Genomic DNA, 22772 nt, shown 5'->3' with positions numbered 1-22772 from the left:
GCCAGGCAGTCTAGTGGCTTGTCTCTCAGATGGCAGCTGCAAAAGCTGGGGTGCCAGATGTGTATCAAGCATTATCCAAGGAAATACTGGCCACTTGGAGTAGACTAGTGGGAGAGAGCAGGGGAAATGTCTACCAGCTTCCTTGGGGCCCAGGGAGGATTTCAGTCAGCCGCTAGATGTATGCTAAATTAGAAGTCTGATTCTTAGACATCATCTTTTAAAGTGTGTAAATAAACCCCATTCAGCGAAAGACTAGGAGATGGGTGATTTTGCCTTTTCCCTCTTACTGAGTTATGGTGAGTATTGTGTGCCCATTAAGAATTGCTTTTTTTTTGTTTGCCACAGTCTTACGGGTCTCCTGTATGCAAGCCCTATTGACTTTAAGGGGTAGGTGTTTTTGGGCCTGTCCTTTGGAGGGAGTGTTAAATACTGTGGTGCTAGATGTAAGGTCTAAACTCTTTGCTCCTCAGGGGGAAATGGGGAGTTGATGGTATAGTGCCTTGCTTGAATGGGTTTTATGGTGAGAGTGTGACTCAGCCTTTTCTACCCATTTTGATATGGATATTTTCTTTCACCCCATGTGTAAGAGGCCCTCAGTTAGTTTCTGGGTTTCTTTCAGGGGGAATTTCTCATGGATAGCTGTACATTTGGTGTGTCCATGGCAGGACGAGAGTTCAGGAGCCTTCTATGTCATTATTTTAAAGACCACCCGTTCAGTATTTCTTGATATTGGGCATTCTGGATCAATTTTTCTCAGTTATTATGCCTTCACATTATGTATTTCAATTTTTTTTCCTTTTTATTATTTCAGGAAATTTTTTTTGAATTATATATTTTAGTATTTGTTTTGTTCTGTTGCTTTGGTTTTGTTCTTTGGTGATTCCTATAATAGATATGTTACGGGAGTCTTTGCTTCTGTATTTGTTACTTGCTACTGAATCGTATTTCTTTTAATTAATTAATTAATTAATTAATTAATTTTAGAGAGAGAGATCATGAGAGCATGGGGTAGGGGCAGAGAGAGAGGGAGATAGAGTCCCAAGCAGACTCCACACTGAGCATGGATCCCCACAGTGGGCTTAATCTCATGACCCTGAGATCAAAACCTCAGCCAAAACCAAGAGTCTGACACTTAATTGGTTGTACCACCCAGTGTCCCAGTTTCTTTTATAAAAAATGCTATCCTTTCTACTCATTTTTTTTCTACTCATTTTTTCAGTCATTACTTTTTTTAGAGGGGAAGGGGAAGAAGGAGAAAAAGTCTTAATCAGGCTCTTTGCCCAGTGTAGAGCCCTACAGGAGGCTTGATCTCACAACCTTGGGATCATGACTTCAGCCAAATCAAGAATCTCATGCTTAACTGATTCAGCCACCTAGGTGCCCCTCTTAAGTCACTGTGTTTTTTAATTCACTTTTATATTCCAGTTTAATATTCATTTCTGAAATATCTTCTTTTATTTTAATTCTTTTCTGAGTTTTATTACCTCATTTCTGAGTCTTTCTAACTCTGTGCTGGTCTTTCATACTTTAGTATATTTTAACTCATTTTGAAAGAGTAGAAAATAGTTTCATCTGTTTTGTGTGCTTTTTATGGGCATAGTATTCTACATCTTTTTTTTTTTTTTAAATTTTATTTATTTATTTATGATAGGCACACAGTGAGAGAGAGAGAGGCAGAGACATAGGCAGAGGGAGAAGCAGGCTCCATGCACCAGGAGCCCGTCATGGGATTCGATCCCGGGTCTCCAGGATCGTGCCCTGGGCCAAAGGCAGGAGCTAAACTGCTGCGCCACCCAGGGATCCCAGTATTCTACATCTTATCCTCCTTTTTGCTTATAGTATCTTTGTATGTATGAAACTTGACTATGATTATTTTCTGTTTTTTATTTTTATGAAAAATTAATCTGCCTGGCTTTTCAAAGTAGGCTGTTGCAGGATGGGTTTCCTTTTTTTTTTTTTTTTAACACTAAGTATTCTTTTTTTTAAAGATTTTTCTTTTTAAGATTTTTATTTATTTATTCATAGAGACACACACACACAGAGAGAGAGGTAGAGACACACAAACAGGCAGAGGGAGAAGCAGGCTCCATGCCAGGAGCCCGACTTGGGACTCTATCCCAGGTCTCCAGGATCACACCCCAGGCTGCAGGTGGCACTAAACCGCTGTGCCACTGGGGCTGCCCCAGGATGGGTTTTCTAACTTCTTTGTTCTAGTGTTCCCTTCTCTGTTATGCTTATGAAGTGTTAGAAAACATAATGGCTTATTTTTTGAGCTCTCTGTTTTCTATTTCCCTCCCCAATTTTTACCTGAATCTCTTCTTTCCTTTGTCTCTACTATCACTATGCTGTTCAATTTGGTTCTTATCTCAGATGATTTCGTCAGTGTAGGGCTATACTTGAGAGATTCTTTAGCTGGTTAGTTTTGAGAGATAATGGTGAAGACTGCTCCTTTTCCTTCAGAACTTAATACGGACCCCTGATGTAAGAGTGTGTAAAACCCTTCCTAGTTTCAGCTGCTATTTTTTTCCCAAGATTTTATTTATTTACTCACAGAGAGAGAGAGAGAGAGAGAGAGAGAAGCAGAGACACAGGCAGAGGGAGAAGCAGGCTCCCTGCAGGGAGCCCGACGTGGGACTCGATCCCGGATCTCCAGGATCATGCCCTGGGCTGAAGGTGGCACTAAACTGCTGAGCCACCTGTGCTGCGCTTGGCTGCTATTTTTAAATTGACCCTTGAACTATTCAGTGAACATCTGTTGGCTTTCTTGGGCTTCTCAGGTCAATCAGCAGCATTTTGCTTCTCTTTATTTCCCTCTATTACTGGTAGTGTAGTCATATTGGATTATGGCTCACTCTTATGACCTTAATAACTCTTTGAAAACCTTATGTCCAAAAGCAGTCACCTTCTGAAGTATTTTTTTAAAAGATTTTATTTATTTATTCCTGAGAGACACAGAGAGAGAGGCAGAGACATAGGCAGAGGGAGAAGCAGGCTCCATGCAGGGAGCCCGACGTGGGACTTGATCCTAGGTCTCCAGGATCACGCGCCCGGCCGAAGGCAGGTGCCAAACTGCTGAGCCACCCGGGCTGCCCCCACCTTCTGAAGTATTAGGGTTTAGGACTTCAACATATAAGTTTTAGGGGGACACAATTCATCCATATCAATTATCTATGTTTTAATGACTCAAAGATGTGTAACCGTATCTCTCATCTAGACTCCTTGTTTGAGCTTTAGGCAATATAGCCAATACCTCTTGGATAGGTCTACTTTCACACCATGTGTATGCTCTCAGTGGTTAGCACAGTTGATTATATAAGTCACCTAGTATGCAATTAGATATGTGGTTCTGCAACACTTCAGGCATAACCTATCCACAGTTGTACTCATTTTCTTAAAGTTGTTATTCCCTCTGCCTTCATTATCTGGATAAGTGGCACCAGTATAGTCACTCAATTTCCCAGTTCAGAAATCTGGGGTTATTATAAACTCTTCTCTCTTACATGCCATTTAAAAAGAAAAAAGCAAAGCAGGGTGAGCAGCAGGCAGAGGGAGAGGGAAAACAGGCAGAGGAGATGGAGAAGCAGGCTTTCCACTGAGCAGGGAACTTGGCTTGGAGCTCAATCCCGGGACCCTGGGATCATAACCTGAGCTGTAGGCAGACGCTTAAACCAACAGAGCCACTGAGGCACCCCTTACATGTCATTTTTAAAGAGTCATGAAAATTTTTTAAAAGATTTATTTATTTATTTTAGAGAGAGAGAAAGCAGGAGGAGGGGTAGAGGGAGAGAGAGAATCCTGAAATAAACTCTCTGTGGAACCCGATGTGGGGCTTGATCCTAGGATCCTAAGATCACCACCCCTTTAAATTAACTTTGAATTTATTTATTTAGGAATTGGCAATACACTCAAATGGTTCGAGATTCAAAAGTTCAGAGAAATGTCTGTTCCCACTACTATTTCTTTCTTTTTTGAAAAAAGATTATTTATTTATTTGAGATTGAGAGAGAGCACAAACAGCGGGGAGGGACAGAGGGAGAGGGAGAAGCAGACTGCCTGCTGATCAGGGAGCCCAATGCAGGGCTCATCCCAAGACTCTGTGATTATGACCTGAACTGAAGGCAGACGCTTAACCAACTGAGCCAACCAAATGGCCCTCTACTCTTACTTCTCATCCACCTAGTTCACCTCTCCAGAATCAATTAATGTTATCAGTTTCTAGGGTTTCTTCCCAGAGATATTTTATGCATATGCATTTTTTTCATGTAGTGAATGTATATTAAAATCATAAACTACTTTTGTTTGTCTTTTTTACTTAAATGATGGCACACACACTGTGTTGTTCTGCGATTTTTGTCTTTGTAGTTTAATAATAACTTTTGGAGATCATTTTATATCAGTGCATAATATTTTTTATAGCTTTAAATTATCTCATTTTCTGGGGATGCTTGTGTGGCTTAATGGTTGAGCATCTGCCTTTGGCTCAGGTTGTGATCCTGGGGTTCTGGGATCTAGTCCCACATTGGGCTCCCCACAGGGAGCCTGCTTCTCCCTCTGCCTGTGTCTCTGCCTCTCTCTCTGTGTCTCTCATGAATAAATCTTAAAAAAAGAAATTATTTCACTTTCTGGATGACTATTGAACATTTAGGTGCAATGAATAACCTTGTGTATATATGTGCAACTGTACCTATAGGATAAATTCCTCCAAGTGGAATTTCTGAGTCAAATTATAGGCAGATTTTTAATGCTGACAGATGTTGTCAAATTGCCCTTCAATTTATCTTTTGCAGTAGTCCTTTGACTGATCTCTCTGCTTTGAATTCATGCTCTGTGATGCTGCCAGAGGCAATTGCTAAAATGAAACTCTAATTGTATTACTGTGCTTCTTCATCAGTGACTCCCAATTACTTACCAGAAAAACCCAAACTCCTTGGTATAGAAACTGTAACTCATTTTTGGGTATTTGCTTATCTGGTCAGGCTCACTTTTCATCATTTCCCTCTGGTTAAGGTAGTTCATGTTTCTCATACAGGCTGTACTTTATGCGTCTGTACAGTACATGCTATTTTCTCTGCTTGGAATATCTGCTTATCCTTCAAAACTCAGTTTTGTTGCCTCCTACTCAAATGGAATAGAACACATCTTGATTCTTGCTATCACAGTGCCAGGTACATATCTCGAAGACTGCTCTATTTCACTGAATAGTAATTACTTGTTCATATGTGTCTCTCCTAGCCTGTCAGTTAAGTAGCTATAGAATTGATGCCATGCAAAGAAAATATAAAAAGGATACAGAATCCAGTCAGGCAATAAGGAGATTCATTGAATCCAGTCAATTAAAGAAGGAGATCAGCTCCAGATAGGGTAAAGCATATCATCTGCCCAAATGAGATGATTAGAAAAAAAAAAAAAGTCTAAAGAAGTTATGATGAAAATTGGGTACAGGTGAAATGTGAAAGACACCCAGGGAAACATAGCACTAATATGTCCAGCTGCCTTTCCCGTCTCTTCCCTCTCACTTTATCTCCAGCAGTATCTGACTACAGTATATAATTGTTCCTTAGACTAACCATACTGTTTTTACATGTCATGCTTTTTGCTTAGAATGTCCTTATTTATTTTAGCTGCGTGGTGAATGCCAGCTCTTTCCTCAAAACCAAGGTCACAGGTTAACTTCTCTGGAAGACTGTCCCTAGAACCAAATCATTTCTTCTACTCTAATACTTCTGAAATGTGAACTTCTTTTTTTCCCACTCTTCAATCATACAATGTTGTAATTCATTTATTTGCATACCTATTGGTTTTGCCTAGCAAGACCAAGAACTCTGAGAGCGAATTATGTCCTATTAAGTATCTGCAGGGCACTGCTTCAGACATAGTAATTGCTCAATCAATAAATGTTTGTTCAGCTCAATTGACTTTGTACTATTTGTCTTTTTTTTAAAGATTTATTTATTTATTTATGATAGAGAGAGAGAGAGAGGCAGAGACACAGGTAGAGGGAGAAGCAGCCTCCATGCCAGAAGTCTGATGTGGGACTCGATCCCGCGACTCCAGGATTTCGCCCTGGGCCAAAGGCAGGTGCCAAACTGCTGAGCCACCCAGGGATCCCCTACTATTTGTCTTCTGCAGTATAATCCAGCAGCCAAAGGCACGGGCTCTGCAATCAGACTGCTAGTTATCAAAACAGGCTCTATCACTTACTAGTCGTGTGAACTTGGAGAAGCTGCTGAACCTCTTCAGTGCCTCAATTTCTTCAAGTCTAAACTAGAGATATTAGTATTTACCTCATAGGATCGCAGTGAGAAATGAAGTAAACATATGTGTTTAGTACATAGTATATACTCATTTAACTGTACAAGTGGCTCTATCAAATAATTTCTTTGATCAGTTTTATTAAAAACAGTGCCCACATTCCAAAGTCATTCCTCAAGTCCTTAGTATTAATACCAACTCCAGAGTCCTAGTCCTGGACTCTTTAGATGCTTCTTAACTGCCTCTCCCCATCAACCTGATGCTGATCCATATCAACATTCTTGAGTGGATCATTACTCATTTGGCATGCAATCACTTAGAAAAGGAAGTAGTTAATCAGAATTGAGGAAGATTCACTAAGAACTAGTGATGGTAAATTAATCTTAATCCAACTTTTTTTAGAGAGGATTTTTAGACTCACACCTCAGGAGATAGATGGATTCCAGAAAGGATTTGAGGTAGTTACTTAAAAACACACAGAAAAGAAAAATGAATAAAATATCAGAGGGAAAGAAAAATTAGGATGGAATATACTCGAAATAAGGGGAGATGTTAGTTAATAATGATGTACTAGTTGCTAGGACTGCCATACCAACATATTGCAGACTGGGTGGCTTAAACAACAGAAACCTATTTTTTTTTAGTAGTTCTGGAAGCTAGAAATCTGAGATCAAGGTGCCATCAGGGTTGGTTTCTTCTGAGGCCTTTATCCTTGGCTTGTATATAGTCATCTTCTCTTTGTGTCTTCACATGTTTTCTCTGTATACCTGTGACTTAATTGCCTCTTCTTGTAAGGACACCAATCAGATTAGATTAGGACCCACCCTGATGACCTCATTTTAGCTTAATTATCTTTTGAGGGATCCTATCTCAAATACATTAACATTCTAAGGCACTGGGGTTAGGATTTCAATATGTGAATTTTGGAGAGACACATTCAGCCCGTAACACACAGTACTCTATAGCAGAAGATTCTGTCCAGTTGCAAGAGGGGAGCCATACATTTGGTTCTATAATTCCTAAAGGAAAAAAGAAATAAAAAACTAGGGGGATAAATCACTCAGTCTTCACCATATCACCATTCATTTCAGCTAAGACCTAATGATGACACTGATACGAGGGCTGAGAATTATAGGCAGAGAGCCCAAAAGCAGTACTTATATTTATTGTTCTGCACTTCGCATTTTTTTAAATCTTGAGATCATTCTATAGCACCATGTAGTTCTTCATTCTTTATTTAACAGTTGCATAGTGTTTGATCATATTGTTATTTATTTGACCCTAATTTATTTATTTAACCAGTTTTCTATTAAAGGACATTAGGATTGGGGCACCTAGATGGCTCAGTTGGTTAAGTGTCTGCCTTTTGGCTCAGGTCATGATCTCAGGATCCTGGGACTGAGCTCCATGGTCCCTGCTCAGTGATCTGTTTCTCCCTCTGCCCCCTCCCTCTCTCATGCTCATGTGTTCTCTCTCTCTCAAATAAATAAATAAAACCTGAAAAAAAAAAAACAAAAACAAAAACCAGATGTTAGGGTTGTCTTAGCTTGGACTGCTACAACAAAATACCACAACATGAGTGGCTTAAACAACAGACATTTAATTCTCACAGTTCTCTGGTGGCTGGGAATTTTAAAATCAAGGTGCTGGTTGGTAGATTCAGTCCTTGATGAAGACTCTTTTCCTGGCTAGCAGATGGCTACCTTCTGTAAATTCTTACATTGTGGAGAAGGAAGCTCTATTGTCTCTTTCTTTTTTTCTTTTTTGGAGATTTTATTTATTTACTCATGAGAGACACAGAGAGAGGCAGAGACATAGACAGAGGGAGAAACAGGCTCTTTGCAGGGAGCCTGATGTGGGACTCAGTCCCAGGACCCCGGGATCATGCCCTGAGCTGAAGGCAGATGCTCAATCACTGAGCCACCTAGGTGTCCCTATTGTCTCTTTCTGATAAGGGCACTAGTCCCACCATGGGGGTTCCACTCTCATGACCTCATTTAAACCTAAGTACCTCCCAAAGTCTATACCTCCTACTGCCATCACATTGAGAGTTTTGACTTCCAATATATGAGTTTTGAGGGGACACAGACATTCAATTCATAACAAGGATAGTTTTCAACTAGATTATTTCCAAGATCTCTTTCCAGTTCTAAGATTTCATGATACTCTTTATGAAATGATTATTCTCAGTACTATCTCTTTCCTCCACTTCCTCCAAAAAGGATGTATAAATTGTGATCTGGTACTTCTAATTATTTTTAACAAGTAATCTTTACAATTAGCTAACAAACTCTTCAACATTTATTATAATATATTTGTTGAGTATCAACTAATAATATGTGCCCATCACTCTTCTAGGTATAGGGGATGCAGCAATGAACAAAGATCTCTGTCATGAGCTTACATGGGCAAGGTTAAACAAGATAATAAAATATATAATAGATACTGATAAGAACTAAGAAGAAAAATAAGAGAGCTAGGGTTGAAGATGAGTGTGTGTGTGTGTGTGTGTGTGTGTGTGTGTGTGTCTGTGTTGGCATTTTAGACAGAATGACCAGAGAAGGCTTTGAAGAACATGTCAGATGATGCAGGTCTAAAAGTAAGTGAGAAAGTAAGTCCTGTGGATATCTCAAAGAAGAGCATTTTGGGCATGGGGAAGGTATCACTGTCCAAAGTATTTATTTCAATGATTCTAGTGTTTGAGTTCTTGGAGATCTCTGGGTACCTATTTGTTTAGATCTGTCTTCTATCACTACTCACTGATCCTCCATCTTCCTCACCTAGCTCACTAGCTTCCCTCTCTGGATTCTGGCGGTAATCTACACATTTAAGCCTTTATTTCCATCTCTTTTCCCAGGCTACTATCCATTTGTTTGGTTTGGCCCAGCCTCTCTGTGGTTCTGCCATCTTGGTCCCTGACTGCTGCTGAGGTATTCCTTACCCAGCTTCTGTAATGATATTAATCCGAGACTGAGCCCATTAGATCAAAGCCTGTTCAAAATGAAGCTGAGTCTCGTAAAGTGATCAAATTAATCCCTCTTTATTGAGTGAAAATAGAGGACTGCAGACATTTCAATTATATAAATAAACAAGAGGGAAATCAAGAAAATCAAAGCCAAAAGCCAGGTCAATTACTGATATTCTGAAACAACCTCAAGCTTTAAGTTTCTATGTCAGATTCTGCATTACTCCCTAGAGTGAGTCCCTTTTAAATTCAACAAGGTGGCCTCAGGCCAAAGATATCCCATCGATCCAATTACTACTTGCTCAGCTCTTATCTTTTATTTCAACATTTGTGTACCACACTTTTTTCTGTTTAGCACCTTTCTCAATCCCTGGTGTATGAAATGATACTCTACATTTTTTTTAAGAAAGATCCTATTTACATTTTTTTCTGTCTCTGGTTTACAGTGATTTTTAGAAAGATCCTATTTACATTTCTTCTGTATCTGGTTTACAGTGGTTTCTAGTATCTGGATTACTGGATTTTTTTTTCCTGTCAATTGCTTTGCTATAACATCCCTGTGAATCACAGTCCCTGGTCTCAAGTTCCTATTCCTGAGAGGGCAATGTGGCATTCCTCATATTCACTGATCTCCTCTAATTAAAGTCTAGGCAATTCTGTTTTGCCAGCTGGGTTATCTGTTGAGAGGCTATTTTTTAGTGAGATCAGTATAGGTAGTGCCGAAGTAAAACATTACTGTGAGGAAGTAAGGATGGTCTAGAGTTTGGAAAAGTCCATCAGACTCAAAGTGTTGTAATAGAGAAGTCTTCTTAAAAATTTTAGGTAGTCAAAGTTTTATTTCAAATTTTCTGCAAGAGTAAAGGTCCCTTGTAGGCTAATCCAAAGATTCACTATTAAGACCATTTTAAGGAAAAGAGAATGATTGATTATATAATCCTTAAACTAGCTATATTAAAAAAAAATCTAGCTCACTAGAGATCACTAGACTTTTCTCTGGCAGTTAACTGGGTTAGAAGAGTGGAATTTCATACAAGTTTTATTTTTAAAAATAAAGATACTAAATATAGGCCAAACATTTGTATATACCAGGCACTTTACAAGTATTATCTCCTTTCATCTATACAACTATTGAGGGAGGTAGAATAATTCATACAAAGCTGTATAGTGGTGGAGAAGAGTTTGAACCCAGGTATTTCTGAGCTTGTGCTTTCCAATGCTATACCATTTCCCCTCCAGCCTTGCTTGCTCAGAAGAACTTGTTAAAACTGCAGTTTTCTAGGCCTCTCTCTTAGACATTCTGCTTCACTGGCTCTGGCACAGAACTTTGGAATCTCTATTTTTATCAAGATCCTTGTGTGAGTCTAGTGGGCAGAAGAATTTATTAGACTTTGTCCTATTCTGCACTCTCTAATGCTAAGTAATAAAAATAAGCTTTTCTTCATCTCTAAATACCTAATGCTTACATATTCAAAGAAATGAAACCAAACCAAGCACACTATCTTATTTGTAATGAGAGTTAAAAGTTTTTATTCAGAAACAAAAAACCACATCTAGTTATAATGCTCCCTTCCTTAACATGTAAACACGATCAAGTATTCATCATCTTTGAAAACAAGCTGCCACCTTGTCATCTCTTGCCTTTCCCAGACAAACTTATTTGAACAGTCATCCATATTCATGGTCTCTAATTCCTTACTTTTCCTTTATTCCTCACCTCACTATGGTTTGGCTTGGTTTGGCTTCTGTGTTATATCTCTATAGAGGCTGTGCTCATCACCAATAACTTCCTGGTTGGATTCATATCAGCTCTTACCTAACCTGACTTTCCTAGAACAAGTCTTAATTCTATAATGTTTATCTGAAAATTGCTTAACCCATTTTATCAGGAATGCTCATTTTTTCCAAGAAAGACGTTGTTCATTATATGGTCTCATTCATTTGGGGAATATAAAAAATAGTGAAAGGGAATAAAAGGGAAAGGAGAGAAAATGAGTGGGAAATATCAGAGAGGGTGACAGAACATGAGAGACTCCTAACTCTGGGAAACGAACAAGGGGTGGTGGAAAGGGAGGTGGGCGGGGGGTTGGGGTGACTGGGTGATGGGCACCGAGGGGGCACTTGATGGCATGAACACTGGGTGTCATGCTATATGTTGGCAAATTGAACACCAATAAAAAATAAATTTATAATAAAAAATTTAAAAAAAGAGGTTGTTGATTATATCAACTAAAAAGTACCATCCCAAAAAAAAAAAAAAAAAAAAAAAAAAGTACCATCCCAGACCAGGTATGGAACAATTTTTTTTTTTTTATATTTGGCAGCTAATTTTGAAGAACAAGGGATAGTACATAGTCCAAAAGAAATAATGAGCCAAAAGCCGAAATAGACATCTGGAAGGAAAGAACATGCCCAGTTGGGATGGAGTCCAGAAGGAAGAATGGATAATGGGCAAGAGGGACAATGGAAACTATGTCTGACCAAGCTCTTCCAGCTCCAGGAGTTGGGCAGAGGCTTGGTATTTATAAAATGGATGAAAGGAAGGTAAGTCTCTGTAATGATTTACCTATTGACCTTATTATATGTTATTAAAGGTACAGCAAAAAAAAAAAAATTTAATCTCATTTCATTTTACCCAGGTACACCAGGAGAAATTTGTAGTAGGTTAACTTTTTCTTCTCTTTTCTTTTCCCTTCTTTCCTCTCTCTCTTTCTCTCACTTCCTCCCTCCCTTCTTTTCTTTTCTTTTCTTTTTTTTTTTTAAAGATTTTATTTATTTATTCATAGAGATGCAGAGAGAGAGAGAGAGAGAGGCAGAGACACAGGCAGAGGGAGAAGCAGGCTCCATGCAAGGAACCCGATGTGGGACTCGATCCTAGGTCTCCAGGATCACGCCCTGGGCTGCAGGCGGCGCTAAACCGCTGCGCCACCGGGGCTGCCCGTCCCTCCCTTCTTTTCTTATTTTAATTGCAATGTGGTTAATATACAGTGTTATAAATATATTTTAGATTTTATTTATTTATTCATGAGAGACACACAGAGAGAGAGAGGCAGAGACACAGGCAGAGAAGCAGGCTCCATGCAGGAAGCCCGACGTGGGACTTGATCCCAGGACTCCAGGATCATGCCCTGAGCCAAAGGCAGATATGCAAATACTAATACTGTCTGAAGTAAAGTCAAGCACTTAGCAAAGATTACAATTGGAATAAATTATTGGGTAGTGCTGAGTTTTGGAGATTACCTAATAATGATGAAAAAAATGCCAAGAACATCCACTGAAAGGAAATGAGTCTTGACAGAAAGCATGTAAATAACATGCTACTAAACAATAAATAGGACAGGAAATCAAAGACAAAATCGTATATATATACATATATATATATATATACAAATGAAAATAAAAACACAATGGCTCAAAATCTTTTGGATATAGCAAAAGTATTTCTAAAAGGGAAATTCATAGCAATACACGTCTACCTCGAGAAGCAAGAAAAGCTCAAATAAACAACCTAACAACCAAAAATCCCAAGCCAGTAGAAGGAAGGAAATGATAAAAATTAGAGCAGAAATAAATGATATAGAAAGTAAAATAACAATAAAACAGGTCAATGAAACCAGGAGCTGGTTATTTGTACTGACCAAAAACATTGATAAACCTTTAACCAGATTCATGGAAAAAAAAAGAAAAAAGAAAAGAGAAGACTCTAAATCAAAAATAAAAGAGGAGGGGATCCCTGGGTGGCTCAGCGGTTTGGCGCCTGCCTTTGGCCCGGGGCGCGATCCTGAAGTCCCGGGATCGAGTCCCATGTCAGGTTCCCGGCATGGAGCCTGCTCTCCCTCCTCCTGTGTCTCTGCCTCTCTCTCTCTCTATGTCTATCACGAATAAATAAATAAATAAATCTTTAAAAAATAAATAAATAAATAAAAGAGGAGAAATGACAACGAATAGCATAGAAATACAAAGGATTTTAAGAGAATATATGAAAAATTATATATCAATAAATTGGACACTCTAGAAGAAATGAATAAGTTCCTAGCAACATAAACCTCCCAAAATTGAATCAGGAAGAAATACAAAATTTGAACAGACCTATTATCAGCAATGAAATTGAATCACTAAAAAAATAAATAAATAAATAAAAAATAAAAAGAAATTGAATCACTAATCAAAAAATTCCCAATAAACAAAAGCCCAGGACCAGATGGCTTCACACATGAATTCTACCAAACATTTATGCGACATATGAGTGGCTCAGTCGGTTAAGCATCTGACTTGATTTTGGCTCAGGTCATGATCTCAGGGTCATGAAATCAAGTCACATGTTGGGCTCCATGCTCAGTGGGGAATCTGTTTCTCTCTCAGTCTCTCTCCCTCTGCCCTTCACACTGTTCACACTCTCTCTCTCTAATAAAATAGATAAATAAATCTTAAAAAAAAAAGATGAGTTAATGCCTATTCTTCTTAAACTGTTCAAAAAAAATATAGAAGAGGAAGGAAAGCTTCCAAATTCATCCTACAAGGCAAATATTACCCTAATAACAAAACTGGATATAAAGACATTATGAAAAAAGAAAACTACAGGCCAATGTCCATGATGAATATAGATGCAAAAATCCTCAACAAAATACTAGCAAACCAAATCCAATAATATATTAAAAAGTCATTCACCACAATCAAATGGGATTTATACCTAGGTTGCAAGAGTGGTTCAATATTTGAAAATCAATCAGTATGATACATCACATCAACAAGAGGAAGGATAAAAATTATATGACCATTTCAACAGATGCAGAAAAAGCATTTGACAAACTACAACATACATTCATGATAAAAACTGTCAACAAAGTAGGTTTAGAGAAAACATATATATAATATATATATATTGCTATGAATTTCCCTTTTAGAAATACCTTTTCTATATCCAAAAGCTTTTGAGCCATTGTGTTTTTATTTTCATTTGTATATATATATATTTTTTTTTTTTTGGATTTTGTCTTTGATTTCCTGTCCTATTTATTGTTTAGTAGCATGTTATTTACATGCTGTGTCATCTTTCTTTTTTTTGTCAAAATATTCATTTTTATTAATAGAAAATAAACACTTATTCCAGTTTCAGTTGTTATACTTGAAGTTGCTAATAAAAAAAAAAGAATTTAAAATAATCACTTAATCATCCTGTTTCGACTAAGACAATGAAGCTGTGGCTTAAAAAAAATTCAGCACCATTTGCTCATATGGGTCTTTCAGAATTTGTTCTTAAAGTTTCTGGAACTTTCCTGTCTGTTAAATACAGGAGTTACTGAGCTACATGAGGAAGTCTCTCTGAGACGACCAATGAGAAGTTAAGTTAAGCAGTTGTCATAAAAGGAATCCCTGTATGGTAACCTGGACTATACAAAGATCCCCTCCCCTCCAGCTCAGGAGGGACATGCCTCTAAGCACTGAGGTATGAAGAGTCAGACTGTTATTTGCTGTTAGAATTAGCTAATAACAGTAAATCTCTGGCACGGATGCTACTGGTCTATAGTATCCTGTGATTTTAGGAACTTCTGTAAATAGTTTCGATTTAATTCACTTTATTCAGAAATTAAACCTGTTTAATAAAGTTCACTACTCTGCCAGAGTATCTGCTGGTTTAGTATCCTTAAAAAATACATATCATACGTGTAGGTAACTCATAGTCTTAAAGTATACTTATTAGAATACTGCATTATTCAAACCAAAACCTATTTTAACAACATGTTTATAATTAAAAGCAGCCAATGAAATGAAATTTCAAGTTATGACAAGGGAGACTCACTCTCACTTGAAGCTGTGTTGCTTAGAGAACTTTAAAAAAAAAAAAACATATGCCCTTAAAGTAATTCAAGGACAGGTCAGGAGACACCCTCTCCTCATTCTTTACTATAGGACTCCAGTTAAGGATGGGCCAGAAATGAGCCTTTCTAGATATTTCAGAAAAGTCCATAGATGGGTTATAAAGACTTTTAAGAATATCTCTGTATCTGTCTGTGAGTAGTGCTTATCAGGATTTCCTAACAGCACAAAGGCAAGTCCATATACTCGCTCAGCTGTGAGAAGAATGGGAGGTGGACTGGGCGGACCGTTAGGACCATCCTTAGCTGGAGCTTCAGTGGGTTTTTTACTATATGCTGATCACCAATGTAAGTCTAGGCGGATTTTTGTGAGAGAATAGTGTTTGTGGCCAGGACCTCTTTTGGGCATCTCTTCCTAAGTAGAATACACAACAGATAAGGGAGTAGGGGAGGTAATACAGGGAAGCTACTCTTTCCAGCTCAGAAGGAGTTGATGAAGCCCATATATGCATTCAAGAAGCCCATGGGATCCTCTAGCTGTGGATAGTGGCTAATGTGGTCATCCAGAATCGACACTGTGGACCGTGGCAGCGTTTTCCTGTACAGCTCCAAAAACTCTGGATAGGGATTTACAGGATCCAGTGGCCCATAGATAAAATGAATGGGAATAGTTACAGAAGCAAGAGGTCCCACCCAGCGTCTTCTAAACTTCTTCCTCTGGTTGATGTACTGTAAGAGACTGTCGATAACTAAGTTCCCATCGTTGTTGCGAATCCCTGCCCACATGTCCCACAGCTCACTCTCAGAGGGGCGGGTGTACCGCCCAAAGACTGGGGTGAGACCTCGGGGGAATACAAAGAAGTTCATCAATCGAGTGAGGATGGGTGACAACTTGCCTCCATCTTTGAGAAGCTTTTGGAGAAGGAGAGGACGGTGAGTCTCAGGAAATATACCTCCATTTGACAGACAGACTCTTTATGGGAAGCCGGCCGGATCCATTCTGCTTGAACCTGTAGAGCAGCTCCTGAGCCACGATGTCCCCATAGTCATGAGACAAAAGGTTGACCCTCCGGTTCTGGAGCCCCAGGTGTCACAGAAGTGCTTCCACAATGCTGGCCTGCTTGAATATGGAGTAGTGGTGTGGTCTTGGTTTGTCACTGAAGCCAAAGCCCAAGAAATCAAGGGCAATCACTCGATGAAACCTCAGGGTCAGACCTTCCCAAATCTTGTACCAGTCATAGCTGGATGTTGGAAAGCCACGTAAAAGCACAACTATCTCAGGACTTCCAACCACACCCACAGAGTCTTGGTAGAAGATGCGCAGTCCCTTGTAGGTGAAAAATTTGCCCGATGACTTCCATGAGTGAAGAGCAGGAGAAAGTTGGGGTGGTGGGATGTGCAGATAGGCCACCAGCAGGGGCACAGCTAACAGCCCCACCTGCACCCACCACTCCCTCATCCTGATTCAGGTAATACCTGGGCTACAAGACTCCATGTTTGGGGAAAACCGCTGTGTCGTCTTTCTGTCAAGACTCATTTCCTTTCAGTGGATGTTCTTGGCATTTTTTTCATCATTATTAGGTAATCTCCAAAAACTCAGCACTACCCAATAATTTATTCCAATTGTAATCTTTGCTAAGTGCTTGACTTTATTTCAGACAGTATTAGTATTTGCATACATTTCTACGAAGCACATACATTATTCACCCAATTCTAATCTTATTCCATGAGTAGGACAGGTATTATTAAATTTTATCTTGTTTTTTTATTGTATCCTGGCTCTCAGTCTCCAATAAACATATATTGTATTGCTTTAATTATAGTAGATAAGCAGTAAATGATTAATGATCGTGATGATGACACATAATAATTTATATTAATCAAAGCCTTTTAACATGTTACCTAACATTAACATTGTACAGTTGATAAGGCATATATTATCATTTCCTTAAAAATAAAGGGAAAGTAGATGCAAAAAGGCACGTGATTTATGTAAAGTTATCCAATAAATTAATGGTTAAGCTATCTTCTCATACTTATAGAAATATTTCCTCAAAGGGATGGCTGGTCATTGCTTTTTTGGGGCAGAGGAGAGCTAATAATTTTTACTTTTTTTAGGATACACCAAAAAGGGATGCCTGGGTGGCTCAGTCCATTAAGTGTCTGACTCTTGATTTTGGTTCGGGTCATGATTTCAGGGTTGTGAGATTGAGCCCTGCAGTGGGGTTCCTCGTTTAGGGAGGAGTCTGCTTGGATTCTCTCTTTCCCTCTGCTCTCCCCACCCCACATGCACGCTCTTTTTCTCCCTTACTCTCTCGTTCTCACTCTCAAAATAAATAAATTTTTAAACACCAAAGAATCATGCAATGCAGCCAGCATTGGATGCAGTCTTGGGCCACAAGTCTGCACACTTCTTTGCAACTGGTCCTGTGATAGCAGAACCTTTCATCTCACCTTTATTGTTTACTATAACCCCTGTTTTATCTTCAAAATAGAGAAACACACCATCTTTTCTTCAGTATGAATTTTGTTGTGGAATTACCACTGCTGAATGCATCTTCTTTCTGAGCTCTGGTTTGCATTTCTTCACTGTGGCCGTCAGCATGTCACTCATACTAGCACCTCGAAGTCTGTTCAGTGTTCCTTGATCCCCTTCACAAAAATGATAAACAGATTTTTTGGCTCCTGTGCTGTCAGCACAGCTGGTCACAGCTCCTACCAGAAGACCTAGGGAAATCTAGAATTTCGCACCAGAAGACCTGCCACGTCCTTACTTTGAAATCTTGAATGCCAGAAAGAGACAGAAAGCTTCCTGGTATCTTGACAAGAATTTATAGGTTACTGTATTTTATTTTTTTCATTTGAGACAGAGAGAGAGAGACAGAAAGAAAGAAAGAGAGAGGGAGCATGTGAATAGGAGGATGAACAGAGGGAGAAGATCAAGTAGGACTCCCTGCCCATTGGGGAACCCACAGCAGGGCTTGGTCTCAAGACCCCAAGATCACGGCCTTAGCTGAAGTCAGACTCTTAACCAATTGAGCCACCCAGGTGTCCCCTGCTTACTGCTTTTTAAAATAATTTATCATGTGTTTCATTTTTTCATTTAAGATCATGACTTTAGCGACAGCGACACAAGATGGCAGCCACCATGGGCTCGGGAGTAAAAGTCCCTCGCAATTTTCTACTGTTGGAAGAACTGGGAGAAGGCCAGAAAGGAGTAGGAGATGGCACAGTTAGCTGGGGTCTAGAAGATGACGAAGACATGACACTTACAAGATGGACAGGGATGATAATTGGGCCTCCAAGAACAATTTATGAAAACTGAATATACAGCCTTAAAATAGAATGTGGGCCTAAATACCCAGAAGTACCCCCCTTTGTAAGATTTGTAACAAAAATTAATATGAATGGAGTTAATAGTTCTAATGGAGTGGTGGACCCAAGAGCCATATCCGTGCTAGCAAAATGGCAGGATTCATATAGCATCAAAGTTGTCCTGCAAGACCTCCGGTGCCTAATGATGTCTAAAGAAAACTTGAAACTCCCTCAGCCGTCCGAAGGACAGTGTTACAGCAATTAATCAAAAAGAGAAACCACAGACCCTCCCCTCCCCCCCATTCGATTTAAGCAGTCATTTTCCACAGTAGTACATTTTCTAGATACATCTTGTAGACCTCAAAAGTACTGAAAAGGAAGCTCCCATTCAAAGGCAATTTATCTTAAGATACTGTAAACGATACTAATTTTTTGTCCATTTGAAATATATAAGTTGTGCTATAACAAATCATCCTGTCAAGTGTAACCACTGTCCACATAGTTGAACTGGGATCAAGAAAGTATATTTAAATTGATTCTCATCATAACCTGTGGGGCACATCTAACTCAACTGTGAAAAGACACATCACATAATCACCTTGCTACTGATTACATGGCCTGGGGTCTCTGCCTTCTCCCCTTCTCCTCCTGCTGGCTCCCTCCCTCCTTCCCTCCACCCACCCCTCTGTTCCTGCAACAGCCCTCCAGCTTGGGGTGGCTTGCTAAAATAGGCGTGAAGGTTTCAGGTCGCAGCCTGTGGGACTACTGCTGGGTGTGCAGGGGTGCTCCAGCTACACCCCTGGTTTCTTTTTTAAAGTCTTAAATGATGCCCTCCCCCCTCCAAGCCATCATCCTTTCTCCACTTCCCATGACCTCGGCCGAAGCATAGATTGTAACCCCCTCTGCTCCCCTCTGAAATTGGCCTTTGGTGAGGAATTCAGGGCTTTTCCCATATCTTCTCCCCCACCTTAATTGAGGGGTGCTGCTTTTTCCTTCCTCCTCAAGTCCCTTTTGCACCATCACCACCCAATACTTCCTTGCTTTGGCCAGAAGCCATCAGGTAAGGTTGGAAAGAGTCTCTGACTTCCCTCGTTTAGTTTGGAACCACATTTACTCACTCTCCACCAGCCTGGGAATGAATATTGGGTCCTCAGCCCTGCCACCCTCTGCTGTCATCATCAGCTGATGCCGTTTTTTTAGCTCAGGTTTTGATAAAGTGAAAAGAACAGTCACCAGGGGTACTCAGACCTGCCAGCTCTCAAAGTGCTTGGTGGTAAAACTTGGAGAAAGGCCACAGAAGACACTTGTAAGCACACATGATCCCTTTAAATGAATTGTTTTCTTTTCTTGTAATTGCTTTTGCTTTTAACAATTGAAGTTTTAAACAGGGTTCTCATGTGGTCATCTTACAATCCATTTGGGTCTAGTTTGGAATCTGACAACTGGAATGAAAAGAACCTTGGATTCGGTGCATACTTTGGTTTTGGTGCTGCTGTGTCTCATGGTTCTCAGCAGGGATCGAGAAAGAACTCAGTGTGCACAGCAGATCCCCGAAATTGGCGGGCTTGACTTCCTGGCAAATTGCTGCGTTTTTCCACTTTTCTGTTCAGGACCACTAAATGCTGAGATGTGGATGCATACCGAAATAAAAGCGATTCATTGTGTTTTAAAAAAAAAAAAATCATGACTTTAATAGCTATGACTTAGTAAACATGTACCTATGCAAAGCAGTACCCAGGACAGAAAAATTCCCAGGGACAGAAAAATATCCAGGAAGTGAGGTTCAAAGATTATTCATTTTTTTCACTAGGTGAATCTCAACTTGGCAAAACTGTGGGTACTCTTTTTTTCTTTTTAAACCTGACTTGGATGAAAATAGACAAATATTTTAATTTAGATTCCTTTATTTCTCTATTTTCATGTTCGTTAGCTTGTTGTTACCACCTAATATGGTGTGTAGGGTGGAGCAGAGTTGTAGCTGGACTTTCAAGTATGGAGCCCAAAGCCCTTTAATCACTATCATGCTGTTATAAATTTATGAAAAAAAGACACACATTTTTTTTGACTTTAGGGTAGCAGATAAGTTGTTGTTGTTGTTTTTGTTTTAATAGAAAGAAACACAGAAGAGAGAGCTCAGGCCACTGACTGGCTATGTCACTCATACCAGCACCTGGAATTCATACCAGCACATATACGTATATCTTGCTTTAAACATAAATTATACTGTCATTCTACTTATGGGTAGAACTGCCTTATGATTAGGCTTTGTCAAAGCTATGCCCCTCTTAGCATGGATTGGTTTTCTTCCACATTTCTTCCTGACTATTCTCTCACCTCTTATAGGTCCTAACCTAAATGTTACCTTGTCAGTATGGTTTCCAGGCCAGCCTATTTAGAATTGCAGCCCTGGTCCAACACTCCCCATCTGCCTTTTTTTTCTTCTTCTTTTTTTTAATAGCATAAATTACTTTCTAGCACATTATCTAACTTTTATGTTTTTTGGTTTTCTTATATTCCATCTAAAAAATGTGAGCACTACAAGGTCAGGAATTTTTATCTGTTTTATTCTTGTTTTGGCTAAGAACAGAGCCTCACACATAGCAAAAACTAAATAATTATTGATTAACTGATATGTGAATACATGTCTTATGGCACTTTAGCTATTGTTTTCTCTCATGGATTCCAAAGTGGGACAACTATTTATCAAAATCTGCTAATCGATGTGACGATTACTGTGTGTAAACTTACTGTATAAGTTCAGGGAAAAAAAAATCGAAGGAGCTCATAGTAGGTGCTTAGAAATTTTAACATTAATGTTAATACAGAGAAATATTGGCCATTTACATTAGTTTGGGCTAGTTATATTCACAATTTCCTGAGTAATTAAAAAATAATTTTAAAAATGAGGTAGTCCTTTTATCTGATGCTGTAATTGGTTACATCACCACAAAAAACTGCTCAGACTTGTAAATGCTGAGGATTTGGTGAGGATTCCAGACATTTGTTATCTGTGCAAGCAGATATTTTATCAATATTTATCAATATTTTATACCAAATATTGATACCAGTAATATAAAAGTGTAGTTTTAGGGGTCAAAACTTTATACAAATATTCCCAGATGTCAGTGCCAAATGTTATGGTTTGATTTTTTCCCCCAGTATTATTGTGAAATAATTGGCATACATCACTGTATAGGTTTAAGGTACACAGGATAATGGTTTAGTTTACATACATTGTGAAATGATTATCATAATAGGTTCAGCTAACATCCGCCTTCTCAAATAGACACACAAAAAAAAAGAAAAAAAGAAAAATAAAGGAAAATCATGGACTCCCCACCCCCACCTCTGTTTAGCTACAAGACTGATCTCTTTTCCTATAAGTCTACTTGTTTTAGTTTTTTTTTTTTTTAAGGATTTTATTTATTTATTCATGAGAGACACACAGAGAGAGAGAGGCAGAGACACAGGCAGAGGGAGAAGCAGGCTCCATGCAGGGAGCCCAATGTGGGACTCGATCCTGGGACCCCAGGATCATGCCCTGGGTGGAAGGCAGGCACTAAACTGCTGAGCCACCCAAGGATCCCTTTAGGTTTCACATATAAATGAGATCATACAGTATTTGACTTTATCTTTCTGATTTATTTCACTTATCATAATGCCTTCAAATTCCATCCATGTTGTCATGAGTGGTAAGATTCCTCTTTTTTTAATGACTGAATAATATTCTATTGTATATAAATACCACAACTTTATCCATTCACTCATCAATGGATACTTAGGTTGTTTATCTTGGCTGTTGTAAATAATGCTGCCATGAATATGGAAGTGCAGATATCTTTTCAAATTAATGTTTTCATTTCCTTTGGATATATTACCAGAAGTGGAATTGCTGGATCATACAGTAGTTCTATTTTTAATTTTTTGAAAATCCTCCCTGCTGTTTTCCATAGTGGCTGTATCAATTTACATTCCCAACATCAGCATACAAGATTTCTCTTTTCTCCACATCTTTGACATTTCTTTCTTTCTTTCTTTCTTTTTTTTCTTGCCAGCCTTTCTTTTCTTGTCTTTTTAATGATGGTTATTCTAACAGGCATAAGGTGAAATCTCATTGTTGTTTTAATTTTAATTTCCCTAATGACTAGTAATGTTGAGCACTTTTTCATACCTGTTGGCCTTTCATATATTGTTTTGGAAAAATGCCTTTTTGGGTCCTTTGCCCACTTTTCAATTGGATTATTTATTTATTTTTTGCTAGTAAGTTGTATGAGTTCTTTATATATTTTGGTTATTAACCTCTTACCAGATATATGGTTTGAAAATATTTTTTCTCATTCCATAGGTTGCATTTTCACTTTGTTGGTGGTTTCTTTTGCTGTGCAGAAGCTTTCTAGTTTGTTTAGTCTCATTTGTTTATTTTTGAC

At 38.8% G+C, this 22772-nt stretch overlaps 3 pseudogenes; 1 reads left to right on the top strand and 2 right to left on the bottom strand.

The window, feature by feature from the left end:
• Positions 1–18814, top strand: part of LOC140636685 (ubiquitin-conjugating enzyme E2 variant 1 pseudogene) — a 39420-nt pseudogene extending 20606 nt beyond the window's left edge.
• Positions 14774–16527, bottom strand: LOC140636684 (mesoderm-specific transcript homolog protein pseudogene; annotated as a pseudogene).
• Positions 17390–17991, bottom strand: LOC140636382 (large ribosomal subunit protein uL14-like; annotated as a pseudogene).
• Positions 18815–22772: the final 3958 nt, after the last annotated feature.

Source organism: Canis lupus, chromosome 7 (genome assembly GCF_048164855.1).
Source record: "Canis lupus baileyi chromosome 7, mCanLup2.hap1, whole genome shotgun sequence".
NCBI lineage: Eukaryota > Metazoa > Chordata > Mammalia > Carnivora > Canidae > Canis > Canis lupus.
This window is presented reverse-complemented; position numbering and strand designations above follow the sequence as displayed.